This window comes from Limulus polyphemus, unplaced genomic scaffold (genome assembly GCF_000517525.1).
Source record: "Limulus polyphemus unplaced genomic scaffold, Limulus_polyphemus-2.1.2 Scaffold513, whole genome shotgun sequence".
NCBI classification, from domain to species: domain Eukaryota; kingdom Metazoa; phylum Arthropoda; class Merostomata; order Xiphosura; family Limulidae; genus Limulus; species Limulus polyphemus.
In genome coordinates, this window is record NW_013666123.1 from 448,156 (window position 1) to 457,308 (window position 9,153).

The 9,153-nt window shown below is 32.4% G+C and overlaps 1 long non-coding RNA gene across 1 annotated transcript; it reads left to right on the forward strand.

Annotated features, from left to right (window-relative positions):
* The first annotated feature begins 1,079 nt into the window (after positions 1–1,079).
* Positions 1,080–5,646, forward strand: LOC111085626. The gene is made up of 3 exons (XR_002610438.1): positions 1,080–1,161; positions 3,398–3,547; positions 4,674–5,646. It is a non-coding gene; the product is annotated as an uncharacterized LOC111085626 (long non-coding RNA).
* Positions 5,647–9,153: the final 3,507 nt, after the last annotated feature.

Below are 9,153 nucleotides of genomic sequence, written 5' to 3' on the forward strand. Positions count from 1 at the left end.
TATGCACTCCTCCAGTAACCTTCTCTGGTTCACACAGCTGTTGATCTTTTTTATTATGTAGAAATTTTGATCCTGCAGACTCGTGTCATTATTACTATCATCAGACAAATAAGTATTATTCATATTGTATTTGTATCCATTTGTCAATATGAATAATATCAATTAAACTTGGACAAAATGTTTTGTTTTTCTAATATTTATACTGTGCTCAAAAACAGTTGATACATTACAGAACCACTTATGGACCTTATTTTATAGTGAGGTTTTGAATTAATTAATCTACCCTTTCAAAAAATGAGGTTTTTATCATGTTTATGGTGTTACATGCAACTAACTTCGTGTGATCCCCTACCACTGTCATTATTTTGTATATGTAGTGATGTTTTAAATCCAGAAGAGTTTGCATTTCCAGGAAAACCCATGATGATTCCATGTTTCAGGTTTAAAGATAAAACTTCATGTCACTCCTGAGTCATGCTGTTAAGAACATGGGAGTTTGAGTTCTCTGATGTCCAACAGATCCAAGCATCTAAAAAATGTAGGTTCTGGAAATGTTATGTAGAGTAATATTTCAAAACCAACAAAAACTAAATAAAAATAGGCAATTATATAAAACCTTTATTCATACAACTAGAGAAAGAGGTCCTTGTGTGGTATCTCACAATCCTTTCAATAATCCCATATAAACATACAAGGGAGAGAATCTCGCGACTCATACTAACTTACACAAATATCTGTGTCACCCCACAAAGAGTAGGTACAGACCCAGAGTTAAGCTGTTACAAGCTTCTATTGTAGTACGTAATCTTTACCTAAACAAGAGGATTAGTATATTTTTACAACACTCATACATCTGGTTTACCAGGAATATGCTGACTATGTGCTCAAGAACTGTGTGTAAATGTATACAAATTTTTGATTAATATATCTAAATTAAGATGTATTCTATACTTGTTTAAGGATTCATTTCATTTTTGAATTCAGCATTTTACGAACTTCTAGTTCGTAAATTTAAACCTATTCTATTTCTAAGAATATTAGATTCTAATGAACGTAGTTTTAAGTTACTAGACCATCAATCGAAACTCTGGTCAGCCAAAAAGCTAGAAGCCACATAGAAAAGAATTTTGAAGATGGCAATAATGCCGAAGAAAGAGGTTGGTAAGTAAATATATGTACACTTTGTTGTTGTTTCGAAAAATTAAATTTTTTGTATTTAATTAAACCAATGTTTTCGTAACTAATGTAAAGGGATTGGAATTTTTGAATAAAATAACTAGCTAATTCATTTCTCCTTACGAAAAACTAGAAAATTGGTACTGAACATTCAAAATTCTAGGATAAATGAAGCTGAATTTTGAGCTCTACAAAGGCCTATATTTAATTTTATAAGTATAATGAACCATTAATTGTTGTTCAAATTTGGTGGACTTCAATAAATGCTCACTAAGTATTTCATGCTTTAATATCAACATAATTTTATTTTGTTTCATTGATATCTAGTATAATACAGAATATTAAATATGCATAATTCTATAGACAGTTGTTATATTATGATTGAATTGTACCGTGGTTTATGTTAATATTACTTGGTACAATAATGAAAGCTACAAGACGCCTGTAAGTCTGAAGAGTAAAAACGCTAAAATCCGGGTTTCGATACCCGTGTTATGAACAGCCCAGATAAGCTATTCTCGAGCTTTGGGCTTAACTACAAACAAAGAAAGCTACATATAGTTTTCTAATGTTAAATATATTTTTTTCTTTCTAAATATAAAATGGTCCAAGCTATAGTGTGTGGGGGGTCTGAATGGCCAAAAACTGAGTATTTTCCGGCGCCCTATGTCTAACATAGAATTATAAAGACAACCATTAGGCAGAATGAATTATAATACTAGTACATAATATAAACAACCAACATGTTTTCGTTATTGTCCTAACAATATATTGTAACTTTATACCATTTAGTGTTATTTTGCTATCAGCTAGTTATAAATTAGTTGTATTTTTATTTATTTTTACACGCACTATACCTAGTTCAAAACTTAACTCAGTCGCTCATTCCAAATGAAAATGGTGCGTAGGCCGATAAGAGAGACATGTCATAAAATCAAAATGAATTAAAAATTATTTTATCAGTTATTACAAACAATAAGGTAAAACATAAGGTAAAAATCCGGGTTAATTATCAATGGGAAGAAGCCAGAAAAAAGGGATCTTCTTCTGGTAGTTGCCTCCAACATACAGTCTGTCCCAAAGGTTACCAGTAGCTTCTCCTTGTGATCCAGTGAAACATCAAGATAGCAGTTTCAGCTGAACCTTCAGCCTCTGAAGTTTCAATATGATGACTTCTATGAAGCAAACCTGCCCACCTTGCAAATGGTAGTTAGTGCTACCTGAGTGACTACACATTGTGTGCTACTTTCTTTTTTTATGTATTATTGTTATTCATTACTAGTCATCTTGTAAAACAATAAAAAATGCATACTTTACCAATCAGATGAGTTGAAAAGTTGTGAGTATAAGTGAAGCCACATAAAATGCTTCTTTACTGATAACTCGGTGGTTATTGGTTTGCAGTATTGTGTATGCAAGTGTATATAAAATAAATTTCTCTTTACCATCAATGACTTTTAAGTTACATAAAATAAATCTAGTCTTTTGAATTTTACTATAAAGGTTTCTTCTTGTTTTTGTATTGGAGTTATGTAGATTAATTATTATTAAATAATTTATTACTATCTTTGTTCATTTTTATGTTTTGCAAATGACTTTGATAGAATATTTTATTTTAAATCATGCTCCTCTGTCTAACCATTGTAACTGTGATTATCATTGTTAAAGGGTGTTTCACTAAGATTTTGTGTTTTGTATTTTTCAGAGTTAAAGATTTTACTTTTTGTTTTGTAAAATAATTAATTTCACCTGTGTTAATAAGAAGGAGATCTGTATTATGTGTTTAATCCCATTATATTTAAGGTTTTGTTTATAATGTACTTCATTCCTAAAGGATTTCATGAATAAATTTTCATTGCTAAAGGTTTTCTGTTAGTGTGAAATTGCATTTGGGTTAAAGTTTTTTGTATTCATGGAATGTATTTTTATAAGTTAAAATTATGTAATGTATTTCTTTATTTTTTCTTTATTGTCTTCATTAAAGAATTGTGACATCTGCATGACATATAAGTGTTTCAAGGGTAGTAGAAAGAGCTCTCCTTGATGAGCGCACAAGTTTAATATTTATTGGTTATCAAGTTAAGATTACTTGTTGACGTAAGGACAAGCCTGAAGTATGGAAGAGAGGAAAGTTTGGGATATGAATATATCCTGTGCTTCATTCTTTGTGTTATATTACAGTATTTATTCTGAATTTATCATTTATTTTCTGTGTGTGCAGGTTTCACATGTGATCGACAAAGTCATTCAGTTGGTTTCATTCCTTTGTTATTCTCAAGGAGATAATCCTGTTCTGCCCATGAAAGGTGTAGATACAACACTTCACATTGTGCAAGGATGTGGACAACAATGTCCTTCAGTGATAGTTCAGGTAATATCTCGAGGTTTAGGCCTCATTTATGTTTGAATGAGAATAACCAGTTATGTGGGTAGCAGTAGTTGCTCTGGGTAAAAGTAATGTTTCTTGCAAAGTAAAGATCATTAGATTTAATCAGTCTGGTAGGTGGACTCAGTCAGACCAGTTGAAGAAAGAAAATTCAATAAAAGCGATTGTCAGTGTAAATAAAGCAAGTAGATACTATGTTTATAGTTTTTGTATGATATGATTAAGCTTGTTTATTTTGAGTTAAACTTTTTGTCCAGTTTATTTCATCCATTTTCACATCTCTATTAATCAGAGATATAACATCACTTTATAGTCACTATCTTGACTGAATCTTCAGTTTTTGCTTGAATATACCATATGATGTTTTGAAATTGTATTATTTTAAAAGAACATTTCTTTCATTTGTTTTATTTGTTTCAATTTTATGATAAATGACTTATGTTTCTTGTTATTCTGTAAATAGTTATATGGTGTGATGTTGATGGAGTTTATTTTTGTTAGTATAATATTTTATTATTATTTCATCTTTTCTAAAGAAGATTGTATCTTATCTTATTTTAAATCTAGTTGTTAATCATTATAAGGACATTCTACTGTATCTTATCGTATTGTATTATAGTTTGAGATTTTTAGTATTGTATTATGTTGTAATTTTCATGTTTATTGTTGCAATTGATATCAATATTAAAGGGTTGTTTTGTCTATTCTATTTTTTTGTAGTGAAGTAAAAGTTTTACAGGGTTGAGAATAAGTTGATCCTCTGTCTTGGCTGATATTCAAAATGTTTTAATTGATTTTAAGTTTTAAAGATAAATATGTCAGGACAACCTAAAAATAAAGGGGAAGAGGAAAGATGTGATACGTAGGCATACTACATGTTTTCTAACTCTTCATTTAACATAATATTTTTCAAAACTTTTAATGTATATAGGTGTATATAGTTTTAACTATACAGTGTTGGTCAAGGAAAGAACTAAGTTCCTTTTGCCCTAGCTACGTATTGATCTGGGTGAAGTGCTTAGGTTATCATATGTGCTTTCTTGTGAGAAAGATTACTATAAATTGGGAACATGCTACATAGAAGTGCACAGTTATCTTTTTCCACTGGCAGGTCTGGTGATACCTTGAGGAAACAACCTCCATTATTTTTTGATGGAAATGACTAACAGTCAAGTGTGTAGCACAAGTGCTCCAAGAAGAATAGCGTTATTGTTTCAAGTATATAAGTCTATGTTTTGACAGTCTGAAACAGATTCATAACAGGTTTTTTACCAACTTTCAGTTGGCATTTCTGATAGCTCCCTCAAGTAAAGGCACACAAATACATACTCATCTTGTCCTTGATTGTTTGTGTAAAAAAGATATTATCTTACATTATTGCACACTGTATTTATTCTTTTTCACAAGTTAGTAGAAGTCAGGGGAAGTATATTTACTATGGGATTTATTTCTTGATCAAACATCCTGTTATTCTGTGTAACCTAACTTATTACCTAAAGGGAAGTCATTGCATCTGAGAATACCACAGATATTCTAAGGATTTTCAACTGGAACAACCTATCATTATTTCAAAAAAGGTACAGAAAAGTCATATTTTAATTGCTATAACGCTATTTAAATGTAAGGAGTTACAGTGCAATCACTTTTGGGTGAAGAGAAGCAAAAGTTTCTGACCATCCTGGGTTGTCTTTCAGGACCCAAAATATTTTTTGAGGCTTGAAGGATTTTTAAACCTGAATTCCTGCCCCGAATTTAATTGATTCCAATTGCTTTTACAAATTATCATATAACATTTACGGGGAATATTTATTTATGCAAAGTTGTTGTTTTCTTGGCCATTTACCGTTTGGCTCAAAAATATTTCAGTTACAACTGAAGGCCATTGATAACATCATAGCAGCTTCTCATAGGATGTTGGGTGCTAATCACTCTGCCTACTCACAAGTAATAAGTTCACTATCAGTCTACTAGTGATGCTCTGTTACCCTCTTCAGTTAGAAATCATTAACAGAGGCTTTGGTTTGTTTTAAATTTTGAGCTAGATGTCCCTAATTTAGCAGTGTAAGACTAGAGGGAAGGCAACTAGTCATCACCATCCACCATCAACTCTTGGGCCAATCTTTTACCAAACAAATTGTGGGATTGACCATCACATTATAATGCCCACACAGCCGAAAGGGCGAGCATGTTTGGTGGGACAACGATTTGGACCCGCGACCCGCAGATTGCAAGTTAAGCTCCCTAATGCAGAAGAACATTAGATGGCTTTACATAATTTTCAGAAGAATTTAAGAATATATCTGTAATAATAAAAGGGCGTGTGTGTGACCGCCATAGCTCCAAGAGGAAAGAATCAAGAAACCTGAAATTTTGCACTCGTACTAAGTGGACCTCGAGGATGTGCACCTGGGTATTATTACTTATCCATATGCGTGCACGTGTGCACCTTTTTAATGAGGCAAACTAGCAAAAAACAAAAATGGAAAAGAAGTGGTTCCTTATATTACAAATAGAAATCACAGACATTCAGACTGACACACACTTTTATTATAGGCATATAAGCCCGTCAAAAATGACGAGGCAAGTACAACCACCTCATAGTATACCCTGTAGTATATCAGTTAGATTAACAATTTCTAATATATATATAGAAAAACCAGTTCGTTCTGGTAACAATGCGTTCCAGCAATGGCTTTTATGTCATGTTGCTTAGCAACGAAAGTGTAACCTAACATTTTTATTATTCTACGTACTGAAAGTATAAAATGAAATGTATAAACAATAAAACTGGAAAAATATTTGTTGATTTCTTAATTTAGAATCTCCATTGATTAAAGAGGTTTGTTTTTTTATTTAAAACGTTGGTGATATAACAGAAAATACCTTAATTCAGAAACGATTTAAGTTTAAAATTGGATCAATATTTTTACTTTCATGAAAAATTTTATACACTTGGCTCTAGGCTAGGTTATCTAACACTATGTTTTTACTTAGGCTTATATATTAATTTCTTTAACTCATATCAACATTCACTACACTTACAAGGTGTCACGACTCCCTTTCACCCCGTCACTAAAATCGTAATGTATGCCAAAATTGAAACAGAAAGGCTGCTATTCATTTGCATAAACCGAAAGAAGCTAAATGTTGAAAACTATGCCCACCTGTAGGATGCTAAAATAGGTTCAGAATACACACACTGACATAGTCATCCAGAATATATCAACCTAATAACCCGAGCAAAGCCGGGTACTTTCGTTAGTTGATAATATGAAGAAGAAAGATTTGTTTGTTTGTTTGTTTCTAAGTAAGCACAAAGCTACACATTGGGCTATCTGTGATCTGCCCACCACGGGTATCGAAACCCGGTTTCTAGCGTTGTAAGTCCACAGATATACCGCTGTGCCACTAAGGGCAAAAAGAAAAAAGTTAGCAATTTTTGTAATAATGTGTAGCCTCGTGATTTATTTGTTATGTTGTGTGCACGGTTAAATGGCGAGATATTTGAGGTTATTTAATTTTAAAATGTTTAATATGATTTCATCTGGAAAGTGAAATAGAGCTGGAGTATATTTATGAAAAATATGCGAGTATTCGAGTATTCGTTATATACGAAGGATAGGTACGCGAATGTTCATACACGCCCCTCTCCAATTTAAAAACGTAACATAAGCGCCAAGTTAGCGGAGGTAAGGGGTAATTTGCCCTAGGAATATTTATATTATGGGCACAGCCCGCTCTCTCCAATAAATCCTACAATATATGCATGTAGCATGCTACTGTTCTGATCTAATAGCTGCTGTATCATTACGAATTGACATAATAATGTACGTAGAATTGTCATATTATTTAAATGTTAACATGATTAGCGAAAAACCACAGTAAATGGAACAAACTGTCAGAAGTGTTGAGAACAGATAAACTAGGTTCAACACATTCGCGCATCCTTTTCAACCTCGTGTTATCTTCTGGCAAGAAAACTTCTCAACAAAGCTTAAACGATCTCGAATCTTTGATTCCCTTAAGAACACAGGAATTCCGGAAACTGTTTAGCTTAAAGTGACCGTTGGAGGTGTTGAAAATAGGTAGACTTACGATTAAGCAACTTTCAAAGATTCTTCTCTTTTACGTAATTATCCGTTTTGTATCAAATTTTCATTGATATCCAATCGATTTGAGGCCGGAATCTCTCATATGAAAAAAAAATGGCAATGTCTGTCTTTTCATATCTAAAATCTTTTTTTGTGTTCACGGCTGTATGTCTGCGGACTTGCAACGCTAGAAACCAGGTTTCGATACCCGTGGTGGGCAGAGCACAGATAGCCCATTGTGTAGCTTTGTGCATAAATTCAAACAAATCATTACTTTTAAAGTGGAAAAACTAAAAAATTAAACCTTTGTGAACTCGCCAAATAGTTTTATAATGAAAAAACGACGAAAGTGGTTCACAATAGGGTTTGCCCAAGAATTTCACAAAAATTCTAACAGAGTACATGGGCAAAAACCATCTTAAAAAGCAGACTTATTCTTGAAACAACACTCAAGACCTTCTATCTCAATGGCTAAGGCTGCTGAAATATTGATAATAGCAAAAAGTGTTGATTTTCCGATTGTTAAACATTCTTAAATATTCATCCATTGAAAGAGAAGAAGAGATTTTATCAGTTTTTTCATAACTAAAACAATTCTATAAATTGAAAACAATGAGAAAAAAGCTAATGATCACATGGCATTTCACCACGATTCCACTGGAGGTACTAAGCGCTCAAGTGCATAAAGCGTTCTCTTGGACCCATCTACCAGTTTTTTGTTTTTCTTGCCAATTTTCTATTTCCTTATTTACCTGGTTCATGTTCCGAGTTAGCCTCAATTAACTATCTCTAAACAATAACCGGTCATGCTCAATTCAGGAAAATTAAACGCTGTGCGTTTAGCATCTCATTAAAGTAGAATTACCTATGCATCCTAGGATTAAAACACCGAAGACGAGGAAGAGGCGTATAATAACATTATTGCACTCCAAGAAGTCTTTATGTAACTTTGCGCAACATTTCTAAACACACAAATATTTCCAAGACGAACATATTACATGAAAGATTAGTGGATTTGAGGAAGTTTTAAAACTCCGTTTTCTTTATTCCTTATTAGTTTTTCAAAAAAAATAACTGAAACAATAATTAAACGAAAATATAATAGCTAGAAACGAAATCTTATTAAAAAAAAAAAGTCGTTTCGGAAAATATAATGCCTATAGATGGCACTGTATTACTGTAATTTTCAATGCACTTATAAACCGAGAGTGCTAAGACATACATTTTATTTTTCTACTGAAATCTTCTGCGGAAATCAGATACGTGAATTAAACATAGTAAATGATTTCTAAATATTTCTTGCCAATAGGAAGCACTTTCTACGTATTTATTGATTTAATTAGAAATGTTTACTAACGTTTATTTACTTGATTATAGTTCAGCTTTTCTATAAACTGGGTCCCCCGGTGGGACAGTGGTGAGTTTACAAACTTACAACGCTACAATTCGGGTTTCGATTCCCCGCGGTGGACACAGAAGATAGACCAAATGTGTTTTGCT